The sequence below is a fragment of the Marmota marmota genome, unplaced genomic scaffold (genome assembly GCF_001458135.2).
Source record: "Marmota marmota marmota unplaced genomic scaffold, marMar, whole genome shotgun sequence".
Classification (NCBI taxonomy): Eukaryota; Metazoa; Chordata; class Mammalia; order Rodentia; family Sciuridae; genus Marmota; species Marmota marmota.
Genome location: NW_025999862.1, coordinates 3,576,098 through 3,590,734, shown reverse-complemented (window position 1 = coordinate 3,590,734; position 14,637 = coordinate 3,576,098). Strand labels below are relative to the sequence as shown.

General features: G+C 49.4%; 1 pseudogene; it reads right to left on the bottom strand.

Moving 5' to 3' along the window:
* Positions 1-1,031: 1,031 nt before the first annotated feature.
* Positions 1,032-1,835, bottom strand: LOC107154760 (annotated as a pseudogene).
* Between the last annotated feature and the right edge of the window lie 12,802 nt (positions 1,836-14,637).

Genomic DNA, 14,637 nt, shown 5'->3' with positions numbered 1-14,637 from the left:
CTTGCCTTGCATCTTGGAGCATCAGAGCACAGGCGGGGCAGGGGGGGGGGCGCTGAGTTAGTTGGCCAGCAGCCTCCTTCCCATTTCTAGCTCGGATCCATCCTCGACATCTCTCTCCTTCCCTCCTGACGGCTGCCTCTCTGTGGATTGTGCTCCCTGGGCTTTCCCTCGCACTCTACCTTCCAGACCACTGACTGAATCCTCAGCCTTGCTGTCCTCTGTTGAACAGATACTTGAAAACTAGGCTTTTTAGTGTTCATGAATCTTTTTGTGCGCTCCTCTCACACCTTCTGGAGGGTTCCCACAACCTTCCGCTGCTCTTCCTGCTAGTTCACCTGTTCCTCCACTGTCATTGAGTGCTCTTGAACAGTGAGGTTTCTCTTTACTTTGGTTTTCCCCATCCCCCACCCTCCACCCTGTGCTGGAGGATCCTTTTCTGTCTGTCTCTTGGGTCTGCAGCAAGGGCAGTTCTGACAAGCAGTCTCTCCTCACCCCTGTCCATTCCAGGAGCACCCAGAGGCTCACTGGCTGGCTCAGGCCGTTAACCCACAGTGCAGTTCTCCACTCTTCCCACTGGTCCTTCAGCTGTGGCTCAGGAGAGCAAAGCCCAAACCTGCCCTTGCCCTTGGAGAGGAAGGGGCTCTCCTCAGCTGCCCCATCTGGGCTTTATGTCACCCAGAGTGAACCAGCAGTGGGGAGAGGGGTAAGGCACACGTGCAATCCATGCTCAGTGTGGAAATTTCAGGATTCACTTGAGCCAGATTCATAAAGGTCTAGCTTTTCCTTCATGACTGGCTATTTTCTCAACAAACAGATGTTGTGAATCCAGGTGTGCCTCCCCTGTTTGCTGTCAGAGACCTAGTAGGGACAAAACGGAGGGTATTGAAAATCTAAGAATGCATCTCACGCTAAGGGTAAGTCTTTTTCCTGCAAGTTTTGCTCAGTTTTGTGTGTGTGTGTGTGTGTGTGTGTGTGAGTGTATGTGTGTGTTTTAAAGGTTTGATCTTATTATTTGTTACGTTTACAAATTCTTATTTTTGACTGGACTCAGAAGTGAAAGCTCTCAGAGAGGACATCCTGTGTCTCTTGGCAATCTGTTCCCGGCATTTTTCTTTGGCTTCTTTTATTCTCTTGGCCAAAAGTTTGACTGTTCTGCAGCCTCTTCCTTATTCTTCTCAGTAAGCTGTTCTTCAGAGCAATGCTCAGGCGCCTGTGTTGCAGGACACGCGGGGTAACAGGGTGCTCAATCCTCAGTGCTTTGGCCTGGGTTCTTACCTTCCTTGTTTAAGGGTTTCCTAACAAGATATTAGCAGACATCGTCTTTCTTAGGGAGACTGAAAAATCTGTGGCTTCTATGAGCTCTTCTGGGTCCTAGTTGATGAGGTACAGTAGCATCCGTAAGTCCAGGGATATCCTTCTCTCCTTTTTTAATAACAACCAACTTGGGAACACTCAGGTGGGCATCCTCAGTGCAACCTCGAACAGATTGGCGCCTTCTCTCTCCAGTTCACCTTGGTCTGTAACAGGAATGCCCCTGGCTCAGTAGCAGGCGAACATGGCCACGGTCAAGATACCCTGCTTAATGGGGAAACCTTGTCTGCCATTCCCACACTGATTCAGACCACATCACCCTCCCATTCTTCACCCAGAGCATCAGTAGCAACTTCTATGGCCATCCGCTTCTCCAAAAAAGTCCGAGCTTTGCGTTGACTGCCCACTTCAGCCAGTTTCTGGCGGCCAGTGGCTGGGAAGGAGATATCAGCTTCATCTTGGGGCAGCTGATGGCCACAAGGCACCATGAAAAAGAGCCAGTTTTGTTTTGTATGTACCGTCATGCACTGCGTCCTGACGTTTTGGTCAATGACAAGCCACATACGGAAGGTGCTCCCGTTTGATGATGTCACCTGCTGATGTCATAGGCGACTTAGTTCTTGTAAGCACACTCCACGATGTTCGCACAATGACAGAAATTGCCAGAGACCACGATTCTCAGAATAGACCCCCATCGTTAAGTGACGCCTGACTGTACTCTGGGCTATAACATATTTCTGATAATGTATAAGCAAGACAGGTGTGGTGACATACACCTGTGGTCCCAGCTCCTTGAGAGGCTGAGACAGGAGGATTACTTGGGCCCAGGAATTCAAAGCCAGCCTGAGTAACGTAGGGAGGCCCTATCTTAAAAAAAAAAAATGGTCTGAGCAATGCTAAGTTAGAGGATATTCTAGAGCAGTTGATTTGGCTTCACAGGAAGAATGAAATTGCAGGAAGATTAGGATCTTTACTAAAAGAATTCTATGACTCCCTCCACCCTGAGATGATTTTTATGGGCAGGTCTCCTGAGAGCATTTGTCATACACTAACTGCTAAGTAGCAGGCTAGCTGGATGCTCACAGCAAATCTTTCCCCAGCACCCCAATTCCACCCTCTAAGATATCTAGACCAGGCCGGGGTCTCTGCAGTCCTTATGAAATGCTGCAGGACATTTGCTGGCCCAGGGAGTGGGAAAACAGAGCTTGGAGTTTGGAGGGAAGTTTGAGGCTGTGGGAGGTAGACACTGGCCCCCAGCTCCAGGCCCTGCGTGGATTCTAAAGGGCTGGGTGACCTTGGGCACACTTGTGACCTATGAGGGAGGATAAAAGAGCAATGAAGTCAACTTCAATGTTGCCAACAGAGATTTATATTTTGCTATCAGAGGGACTTTCTTTCTGGGCAAAGCCAAGAGGGATTTGGGTGTGTAAGACAGAAAGTAGGTTCTGTAGCCGAGCTGAGCTCAGGAACAGGAAAGAGGAAGTTGGAATGCCCTGTTGGGAAATACAGGAAGTAGAAAGGAACCTCAAAGTCTGGGAGCAGAAGACGGACCCCTCCTGGGGTCCCAGCCAGGTTTCCGTGGAATGCCCAGGCCACTCGATGGCTGACAGAAGCCAGGGAAGGCTACCCTGCAGTCTGATGTGGGGCTGCCAGCAGGGTCAGTCAGCCTGCATGGCCCAGGGGACAGCTGACTCATGGCGTCCCTGTTTAGTGACCATCTACCTGTTCCCAGAACCTATGGTGTCATCTGGGTCTTTTCCCCTCATTGTTTCAACCATCCAGCAGGGAAGGGGGCACTACCCAAATAAACCTAGGCGTGCTCAGTGTTCTAGTAAGTGGGGTGAAAGTATTCGGTCAACAGTGAAGTCACATTTTGGGGGGTCCTAGGAACACCAGCCCACAGAACACTGTGGCTCATCACCTTCCCTGGCCCCCCCAGCAGATCCATGTTTTCTGAATGTAAAAGCCTTCCATCCCTCCTGCCTGCCTCCTCTGTAGCCTCATTCCTTACCCCCAGCACCTGTCCTTGGCCCCTGCTGTTATTGGAAGGTTTGGCCCCAGAGGTCAGGTGTTGGTTCCTAATCCCCACATTCATACGCTGATGGTGTTTGGAAGTGGTGCCTCCAGGAGATAATTAGGATTAGATGAGGTCCTGAGGGTTGATCCTCCAGTGGCAACAGTGGCTTCATAAGGAGAAGAAAGTCCCCCTGTGTGATGCCCTGTGCCATGTTATGATACCTTAAGACCCTCACCAGATGCTCAGCAGATGCCTGCACCAGGTTCTAGCGTTCCCAGCCTCCAGAATCATGAGTCAACTAAACTCCAGTTCTTTATAAAATGGTGGGTCTCGGGTATTTTATTAGAGCAACAGAAAGCAGACCCCTGGTGCCGCAGTCTGGCTGGGCACAAAATCACGAGCCACTCAAGCAGGAACAAAGTTTATTTTTTGAAACTGCCGCCAATGTCAGGTACCGCCCGGGAAGATTTTTTCCACCCACGCGGCCTCCTCCTGGACCCGCAGAGAGAGCTCCTCCCCCGGAACTCCCTCCTACTGTACTTCCCCAACCAATGGGAACTCTCCAGGAGTCCCGTAGCCGGCCTAGGTGAACAGCAGGAGTCCAATATCCATATGAATGCAAATCTTAACATAATCATATCATCTCAATGGCTAGCTGGCGTCACCTTTCGACCAAAAATGCCATGCATCATATACTTGGCTCTTAGCACCCTGGCTGCCCTGGAAGCCCAGCAGCTCCTCCAAGGCTCCCCTTCTCCAGCAGCACCCAGCTTTTCCTGAAGCAGCTGCCCTAACCTCCCAAGTGACAGTGGAGCCGCCAGGGTACCCAGCTGCTCCCAGTGTGAGTCACACAGGCCTGGCCCAAGATCCTGTCCAGCAGAGCTCCTGGGTGGCTTTCCTCGGACGCCTAACTGCACCCCAATAAAGCAACCCCAGTTCGTGGCTGGTTCTGAGACCCCTCCTCTGTCAAAGCTGGGAGACCAGCCTGGATCCCCTCAGCTAGAGGGGCCCCTCTTCTCTGGGCAGAGAGGCTCCAGTGGAATTTTCTCAGCCTGTCAGTCATTGGCATTGGCCTCTTACAAGAATCCATTACTTAATTGGAAAATGTGCAAAGAACAAAAACAGGAAATTTACAGAACTACGAATGATCAGTCATCATGGTAAAATACACCCAGCCTCACCAACCGTCAGAGTAATGAAAATTAAAACACAAGAATATTTTTCTTTTTACAGAGCATCTTAAAGGCTGGTTGTAACATGGTGGTAGAAGGCTTGCCTAGCATGTGTGAGGCCCCAGGCTCCATCCCCAGCACTACCACCACCACAGATGATGATGATGATGACGATGATGATGATGATGATGATGATTTTGGTACTGGGGATTGAACCCAGGAGTGCTTAACCATTGAGCCACATCCCCAGCCATTTTTTAATATTTTATTTAGGGACAAGGTCTCACTGAGTTGCTTAGAGCCTCTCTAGGTTGTTGAGGCTGGCTTTGAACTCGTGATCCTCCTGCCTCAGCCTCCTGAGCCACTGGGATGACAGGTGTGCATCGTGATGCCTGGCCAACAAAATATTATGGTGTACAATAGCACAAATGAAGAAAAGGATGGCACATGAATATGCAAATGTGGACACAGGCCACTCCTCTTTTGGCTACACTTTCTCTCTCTGTCCATGTGGTGTTGGACACAGTGACTTCTGAAGGTCCTCCCAGCCCTGGACTCCTGGCATCCCTCTGTGCAGTCTTGCTTACCTCTAGTTTCCTTGGTGGCCAGAGGGAATTGCTGACCCTCTCCGTTTTCTCACTGGTAATAGAACATATAAATACCTGCCCAGCCTGTCTTGTAGCACTGATCTAGATGGCTCTAGAGTTCTGGAGAAGAAAGCCAGTCTGCGGACAGACACCAAGACAGGGTCACATGGGGCCTGGAGGGAGTATATTGTTGTGGTGACCCGAGCTCCTGCCCCACCCTAGGTACGTTGGTTCTTGGTGCACCCACCCTTGGGGCTGAACAGAGGCTTGTGAGCCATTGGCAGATTTGACTCCCTGTTTTTAGTACCCACTTTATTCCGGGCATAGTGCTTGGTGACTTCATCTGGTCACCTTGCAGGGAGTCATTTGGTTCTGGAAATGTCCCATTTCACAGACAACATTGGTGTCCTGAGAGGGGGACCAACATCCTGTGTCCTCTCTCAGAGTCAGCTTGGATGTGGTAAAGTGGTCACGTGATCTCCCTTTTGACGCTGAGTGTTTTCACAGCCTTGCGTGTTGCCTTGTGTGTTGTTGGGTGGGGGGCTGGACCCTCCCTGAGCTGTCCCACTGGTCTGGCCCCTGACTTAGGGAATCCAATGGAATCAGGGTCTCCCCTTTGCTGGACAGCCTTCTGGTAGCTGGAAGTTAGCCCACCCACGTTTCCTGCACTTTCCTTCCTGTTTCTCTCCTTTTCCTAGGAGGGGGCAGGCTCCAGGCCCTGTCATCCAGGCTACCCCGCTCTGAACATCTGTGAGATGGGGGCAGGATGGAAAGAACCAGGGTGACCAAATTGTCTTGGTTTTACCCAGGATTTTCCCAGTCACGGCACCTAAAGTCCTGCATCGGGGAAACCCCTCAATCCCAGGCAAGCTGTTCTGGTGTGCTAGGGTCTGTCCTGATTTAGAAATGTAAAGTCCCCAATGGCTGAAGCCACCCTCAGTCTGGCTGATCACCCTAGAAGACATCTTTCCCGGGCATCCATCTCCTTGTTACCCCAGAGATCCAGAGGGTGAGAGGTTGAGAAGGAAGAGAGCCGGCACCTTCAGGGGTCCAGGGGTTGGATCCCAGAAAGGATTCTCCCCCTGGTGGCCCTGGGGAAGGCCTGGCCAGCCTCTGTGCACCTGAAGTCTGGGCTCACACTCACAGTTGGGGAGTCTGGGAGGACTTCTGGTGAGGTTGCTGAACGGCTGCACCTCACACCATCTTCAGGAATGTGTAGCCGCAGGCCCCTGTCATTTCACTGAAGAGACTTGCTGAGGAGTGAAAAAGTCCCAAAGCACCTGGGGCCCAGGCTGGGAAACTGAGCCTCAGAGGAGAGGACTGGACATCTCTCGGTTTTCCATTTGAGCAGAACCCTCCCCCAGCTTCTTAAACAGCTCCCCTTCCATAGAGGTGTGACCTCACCCCCACACATGGAGGGGCGGTAAGGGGAAGTTATGATCCTATGGAACTTACTGTCGGGTGGCCTGTTCTCCCCTCTCCCCCACCATAGGATGAAATGGCCTTATGCTCTAATGCGCAATGATCCCCTAGGCAGCCCCCAACTCATGTACCCATCTATCATCAAGGGACAGTGGGCCTTCAGAGCCCACCCCCTCCCAACCAAGCTCACAGGCCTAGCTGACTCAGCCACCTCCTGATCCCATTGCCAGCCTTAGGACCCCTCCCTGGAGTGACCATCTTTTGTAAGATCCACTTGCCAAATCCAGGACCCTCCAGTTTGATTCTCTGTGTTCAACCTGTGCCACTGTCCCCAGGACTCCCTAGAAGCCCCTTTCTGAAGGCCCACAACACTTCCTCTATACGCTCCACCCACCTCTCTGCTCTTTGCATCCCCTCCTGGGGAGGGAGGCCAGAAAGCCTCACTGCAGCCTTGCAGCCCAGACACAGGGGACAGTAGGAGGGAGGGCCAGGGCCTCCTTGATCTCAATGGGAGGGAAGCAACTGTACAGTTGCCAAGGTCATGTCTCAGGAGGGTTGGGGGGGTGGCAGGTGCAGTGGGCCTCTAGGACAGGGTGGGCCTCTAGGACAGGGCCTTTGGTCCTGGCTACTCAGAACGAGGCGGGATACCCTGTGGGGTTTTGGAGGCCCAGAAACAGACACGAAGCCCAGGGGGGTAGGGGCCGCAAGGAGGGGTGTCAGCAGCCAAGGGCAGGAAGGAGGCCATGGGGTGCCCCCTTCGGGGGCAGTCAGCCTCTGTGTAGAGCTCCCGGGGCAGTGGAGGGGAGAGGGCTGGGGAGCAGGGCTTGTAGAGGCAGCTCTCCACAAATGGGAATCCGCTCAGTGAGCAGTCCCTCTGGGCAATGAGCATTTAGGGTTTGGACATTCTTGTCCTGGGTTTCCTTGGGCCTCAAAATCACTCATGTGCGCCTCACTCCATGCAGGGTCCTAAGGGGGAAGATGACAAACAGGTCTTGTTGGACAATCATAGCAGAGAAGATGGCATACTTTTGCTAAGTCAAGCACGAAATGTAAATAAATAGTCATTATTGCCTTTAACTTTCCTCTTAAATATGGAGAGTATAACTCTTTTTTTTATTTAATTGATTTCATTTTTTTAAATACACGACAGCGGGAATGCATTAACACTTCTTGTTACACGTATAGAGCAAAATTTTTCACATCTTTGTATATAAAGTATTCATACCAATTCATGTCTTTATATATGTACTTTTTTTGCATTACAGTTCTTATTACATATATATATATACCACAATTTTTCATATCTCTGTTTGTATTGACACCCAATTCATGTCTTCATACATGTACTTTGGATAACAATATCCATCACAATCCACCATCCTTGCTAATCCCCTGCCCCCACCCTTTCCCTCCCACCCCTCTGCCCTATCTAGAATTCATATATTCCTCTCATGCTCTCCTTCCCTATCCCACTATGAGTCAGCCTCCTTATACCAGAGAAAACATTCGGCATTTGGATTTTTAGGATTGGCTAACTTCACTTAGCATTATCTTCTCCAAAGCCATCCATTTACCTGCAAATGCCATGATTTTATTCTCTTTTATTGCTGAGAGTATAACTTTGCGAATGTTGCATTAAACTCCTAAAGAATCAGGAACACGTTGAGGGGGAATGCGCATTTCCCAAAGCGCATTCTGAGGGAGGAACACAAGTTCCCTGAGATGTTAACAGCTGGTAAGCACTCAGTTCAGGGCACAGGATCCCAGTACTGTTATTAAAAATAAATAAATAAATAAAAGAGTTCCCACACTTATTTGGTCTTTTTTTTTTTTCTTTTTCTAAACAAAACCCTTAGTCTCATAAAACTACAACTTTGCAGAAATTTGCAATAACTGTAACTCTATGAAAGTTTCAACTCTAACCATTATTGGACTCTCAACTGACATTTGAGCTGAGTTGCATAATCCTCCTGATGCAGACGCAGAGATCATTGGTTTATCAAAAATTCTAGGCTGGGCTTGGTGGTGCACACCTTAATCCCAGTGTTTTGGGAGGCTGAGACAGGAGTTCAAAACCAGCCTTAACAATGACAGGTGCTAAGCAACTCAGCGAGACCCTGTCTCTAAATAAAATTTGAAAAATAGGGATGGGATGTGGCTCAGTGGTTGAGTGCCCCTGAGTTCAATCCCAGGTACTCTTCTCCCTTCCCCAAAATAAATCTGTGCACCCTCAATACAGATGTTTTGATTTGGCCTTCTTTTGGACCTATCTTTAATTTTTGCAATGAACAATGTTTTAGACATATAATTTTTGAATAACTATATGATGAGGACATATCTGGGTTGCAATTAAATACTAAAAAAAAAAATTGGGTTTATTCTCTTTGTAATTTATGCTGGGGATACACAGAGTCCTGAGCATCCTGTTGAGGGAATTGGAGAGCCTTTGTTCCAGCAGTGAGGGCTCTGAGGAATGACTAGACGCTCCCAAGAGGTTCAAAGCACAATGGCCGTGAACCGTGACAGAGCCCGAAGAGGCTGTTAAGAGAAGTGGTTTTGTGGGAGGTTAGAGAGGTTAGTGGGGCAGATTCAGATATCTTTTGAGGCCATGAAATTGCCCTACAGCTGCTGAGGGCGCCATGGAACGACTTCAAGGAGTGTTCCAGGGAGACTTTTGCAATGTGAATAAAGTTTTCTGGCCAGAAACTTAGCTTTTGTGGAGTGCCATGCTACTAGAATGCACATTTAATTTTCCTTAATTTCCTATGTCACTTTGTAGGAATGGGTCCCCAGGAAAAGTGGAAACAACTGTTAAGGACATTTAAAATTTATAGGGGACCAGGATGACTGCTGGTGTGTTCCTGATATAGTGGCCTTGTGTTCCTGATATAGTGGCCTGAAGCCTTTTGTTAAGATTTCGTGGTTGTTGCTTGTTTGGCTTTCTGACAAAATGGATAAATAGTTATTGTTAAAAGTTCAGAAAACATAGAAAAGTGAATGAATCACCCCAAAATGTCATAGATAGCCATGAACAGTTACCATTTTAATATATAATCCTCTGACTCTTTTTCAGTGCATACAGATTTGCAAATTTTTGCAGGATAATGTATTGGAATACCTTCCCAAAGTCTGTTCTATACCACATAGTCTTTAGCAGAAAAGTTTCAATAGCTCCCAGCTGAGGGCTCAAGAGCCCTGGGGAGCCAGGGGTTATACAAGTGTCCTGAAATCCAGATGCATATCCAACATTATCTATTTCCAGAACAAACTAATCTATCACACACACACATGTCCCACCATGAGGTAAACACGCAGAGATGTTATTCAACGAGATTAATGAACACAAAGTCATTCAGAAGTCCTCCTGAATTGGGGCCACGTGCCACCATTGTGTTCATTCAGTGAACTTTCAATGAGTTCAAGTATTTTACATTAGGTCCACAGAAGAGCTGATGTCCCAAAGGGTCCTGTTGGTGAAGGTGAAAGAAAATCGGAGGAGAGCATAAGAGACTTGCGGAGTCTCAGCTGTTTCCATATCACCCTGGAGGCCACCAGTTGTCTGCTCCAGAGCACCTCCTTTCCCTTCACTTTTCCTTTTTAGCTCCTTTTCCCTAAGGGGAAGCTGTTGAGAGCCACAGCGGAAGGGGCCCCAGCAAACTTCCAGCTGCCGGCTGATGATTGGCTCACAGCGGCCCCAGCAACATCTAGCTGATTGGCTCCTCTGCGGTGATGCTCATTGGGCTGTTTCCCTGCCCTTTCAGACCACGGAGCTGCTCATTGGGGGACTTTTTTGGCTCCGCCCACGTGACCCAGCCAATCGGCCTCAAGAGCAGGAGGATTGTGGGAGGTGGAGAGAAGCTTGTGTGGGAGAGAGAGGCTTGTGGAAAGCCAGTGGTGGCAGTTGAGGCTCTGAGGGTTTTTCCTGAGAGGCTGTTTTGTTTGGCGTGTGTGGTTCTAAAAATAAAGTTAGTTTCTTTTGACAAGTGGCTCCTGATTGTGCCCAGCCAGACTGCGGCAGGAAGCAAACTGCTGATCCTGTTGGTGATTCTTCTTCCATGTTTGGATCAACAAACCTGAACTGTGTCACTACCTCCAGGAAATGAAAGATTCAACTCCCCAAGCAAAAATATTCTTGAAATGTGTGAGTGAAACAACTCAATGATGGCGATTCCCTCTTCACCCCAAGAGGACCCTGAGAGTCATGCAGCTACATCCATATTCACTAATTGCTTCATTCTTTTTTCTTTTTTGAGGGGTACTGGGGCACTCAGGGGCACTGGACCACTGAGCCACACCCCCAGGCCTATTTTGTATTTTATTTAGAGACAGGGTCTCACTGATTTGCTTAGCGCCTTGCTGTTGCTGAGGCTGCCTTTGAACTCTCGATCCTCCTGCCTCAGTCTGCCCAGCCGCTGGGATTACAGGCTGTGCTTCTGTGCCTGGCAAGCTTCATTCTTACTAACAACTCCTGTAGTTAAAAATAATCTGTATGAAGAGAGCAAACCGATAACTTGAAAAATAAAACAGATTTCCCATTTGCCATAAAAATATTTCACATTTTATTAAAAAAAAAAAAAAGCTCTTATGAAGGTCACAGATGACTCCCCATCTGTCAAAGCCAAGATTTATTCTTTGTTCTTCCCACACTTGACCTCTGAGGACGCAGTACAAGCCTTGGTGTGTGGAGGGAGACCCCGTGACACCACAGCCTGTTTTACTTCTCATTCAACTTCCCTAAGCACCCCAACAGCTCACTGGCTAAACAACCTCCCCCTCCTCCCCCTCTCCCTCTTCCCCCTCTGGCAGTACTAAACTGGAAATGCCTCTAGCCCATTTACAGAGCCTACAAGCATCTTCCTAATCTCTGACCCCGCCTCCTTCTCTCCCTGCAGCCCCAGGCTCTCTCCAGGGCGTCCTGTCTCAGGGACTTTGCACCTGCTGATTCTTCCATGTGGAAGCTCTTCTCCCAGATCTGAAGCAGGCACCGCATCTGATGCATCCGTTACTCTTTTCACGTGTGTTTTCCTGTGTTGCATCTTCCCACAACCCCCACTTCCCAAGGGAATAGGACAGAAATTCTTGTGGATGTTATTTGAAGCATCTCCCCAGAGCCTGGGCAGACTTGATTTTTTCTTGATTCCTAGTAGCATCTTAGGATATATTTTTCAACTGACCCATATCTGATCTACATCTGCAAACTGTGAGGATTCTATAATCCAAGATTGTCAAAGCTGGAATAGAATCCGCCCAACCTCATTGTTTCACAGATGGGAAAAACAGGCACAGAGTCACGTGCCCAGCTGCACTGATGCGGATTTACCCAAGCAGGTCAGCCGTGCGTGATACTTAGCCTGCCCCCCTTTCCGCGCCCCCCGTCAACTGTCATAACCACAAAGGCAAGGGTTATTTGCTTCTGAATCTCCCTGCCAAGTTTTCTTGAACACAGATCTCAGAACACATTTTGCTGCCCATCTATAAAACATCTTTATTAGCACAAAACCAGTTCATATAACTTCTTCTGTAATATCCGTGCAGGCCCAGCTCTGAGTCCTTTAGTAGATCTATTACCTTGCAGGAAGGTTCTGCTCAGGAAAATATAACCTTCAACAGGCAGGATTGATCCACTAACGCGGGCATCAAGGTGATTTGCACCATCTCTAAGTGAAAATCAGCCATTACTTGAGAGTCTTTAACTCTCTTTGAACAATAAACAAGTGGAGTCTCAGCCAGTTTAGCCAATTTATTTATCTTGAATACTATTACTTTTGCCAGAGAGTCATTTCTAACATCTGACAGGTTTTATTAATAAGTGGGGAATTTCATCAATGCATCCACGATGCTAATAAGTGAAGCCTTGGGGTGGACTGAGATATGGAAGACTGTGCCCCCCCCCCCCCCCCCCCACCCCGCACTGGGGATTGAACTCGGGGCACTTAAACACTGAGCAACACCTCCAGACTTTTTTTTTTTTTGGTATTTTATTTAGAGACAGGGTCTCACTAAATTGCTGAGGCTGGCTTTAAACTCATGATCCTCCTGTCTCAGCCTCCCGAGCTGCTGAGATTACAGGTATGCGCCACCAGCCCAGCTGCCCCTCTCTTCTTAACTCTCAGATTCATTGACTTCAAGTTGGTAACTTAAAGTTAGACATGGTAGAAATCTTTACACTATGGAAATTAATAACTGCCCCCTCCCCGCCCCCAGTTAGCTCTTAAACATTTTCCAGTGTACCAGAGGAGAGCTAAGTGATCTCTGGATTGTGGCTTTCTGATAAAATGTTAGCTGACCTCCTCCCCCTCACAACTAACTACTGCTATAACCAGTCAATCTTGGCTGTAGGTTAGAAATTACCTGGGGAGCTCTAGATTAATACTGATTCCCAGGTCCCCATTGGTGAGGTTCCACCTTGACTGGAATGAAAGTTTTGAATATCAGGGTACATTTAAGTTCACCAGATGATTTTAATCTGCAGCCAGGGTGGCATTCATGCCTGTATGTCACACTATGCCACACATTCTGACAGTGCCACAAAAAGGTAATAGCCAAACCAGGATGAGATGGGCCTGCTGACCCCTCAACCCAGGGCTTCTGGGCAAAGAAGAGAGGAGTGGAAAAGAGTTCCCCATTTCTTCTGAGGGCTGTTTGCAAATGAGTCAGAGAAGAAGACCTAGCATCTGGCATTGCAGGTTCGGAGTGGACAGGGACAACAAAGCAGCCCTGTGCCTGTTCAGAGCTCCAGGCTCCCTCTCCAGGGACATCTCACCCTCATTCCTCAGGGCATCTCATGGGGAGGGAGAGCTGAAAGGGTCTGATCAGAAGCTGTGTGTCACCAGGCAATATTTGAAAGACAACAGGAAGGAAAATTCAGAGCAGAGAGGAGCAGGGGTAGCTGGGGCTGCAGCTTCATCCCGGGCCTGGGGAAGGAGGTCAGGAGGCTGGCCTCTGGGAGGCAAGGTGCTAAGCTAGCCGTCTAGGGATGGAGAAGGCTGCAAACTTCTAGGGGCAGGGACAGAGACCAGTGCCTCAACAGTGGCTATCTCTGCAGGGCCGGGGAGGCTGTAGCCCCTGGAGAGAAACAGTCAGTCTTTCTGGCTCTTGGCTGTTCATTTTAAGGTAACTGGCATGGGCCCCTGGCTCCACTTCTCTGCCCCAGCAAACACCCTGCAGGGCCCCTTTCCTACCAGGAAGCTGGTTTCTTTTCACCCTTCCAGGAAGGACATTGCCTTCTTCACACCCCCACCCTGACTTTCTTCCTGCTACGACAGAGACTGAGCGCTAGGACCAGCCTGGCCTCTGTGTCTTCACTTCTGTTGGTGGGTGTGTGCAGAGGGTGTGGGAGAACCAGGACAGGGCCCTTGGAGAGGGTGCCATTCCTAGAACCACCACTAGGGACCCCACCCAGCACTGCTGGAGCTCATGACCTTTGGGCCAGCGTTTAATTACTGAATGCCACAACCACAGATGGCCTGGCTCCCAAGCCCTAGGCTGAGCTGGGCCTGGCAGTCAGGAAAACAGCAGTTGAGTAAAGCTGGGGCCATCTAGCGTGGAAGACAGACTCAATGGCACTTCTGATCCCTGGTGGAGAAAAGGCCTGGTGGGGGAGGCAGGGTCAGAACAGGCTGAGAGTGCAATGAGAGAGCTGCCTCCCCACCCACCCCGCAGCCTTGAGCGTGGGTCTGTATAGTGGAGGGTTTCCAGAAGGAAGAAGCCTTGGGGGCAGGGCTGGGACATCACCAGGCGCCCAAAAGGGGAATTTCCATGGTCAGTTGGGGAAAGGCCAGGAGCAGATCTGTTCCAGGAGACTGCAGCTCTGCGGGGGTCCCTGAGCCCCATCCTGGACTGCTCCCCTTCCTTACTCCATTCACCTCTAGGACAAGCATTTGCACTCCCTCTCCCCCCATCCGTACTGGGATTGAATCCAGGGGTGCTGTACCACTGAGCTACACCCCCGCGCCCGTCCTTTTTATTTTGAGGCAGGGTCTCATGAAATTGCTCAGACTGGCCTTGAATTTGTGATCTTCCTGCCTCAGCCTCCCTAGTTGGTATTACAAGCGTGTGCCACTGCGCCTGGCCTATTTGCACGTTTAGCACCTTGAAAGTTAATTCCTGCCCTTTCAATTCACTTCTC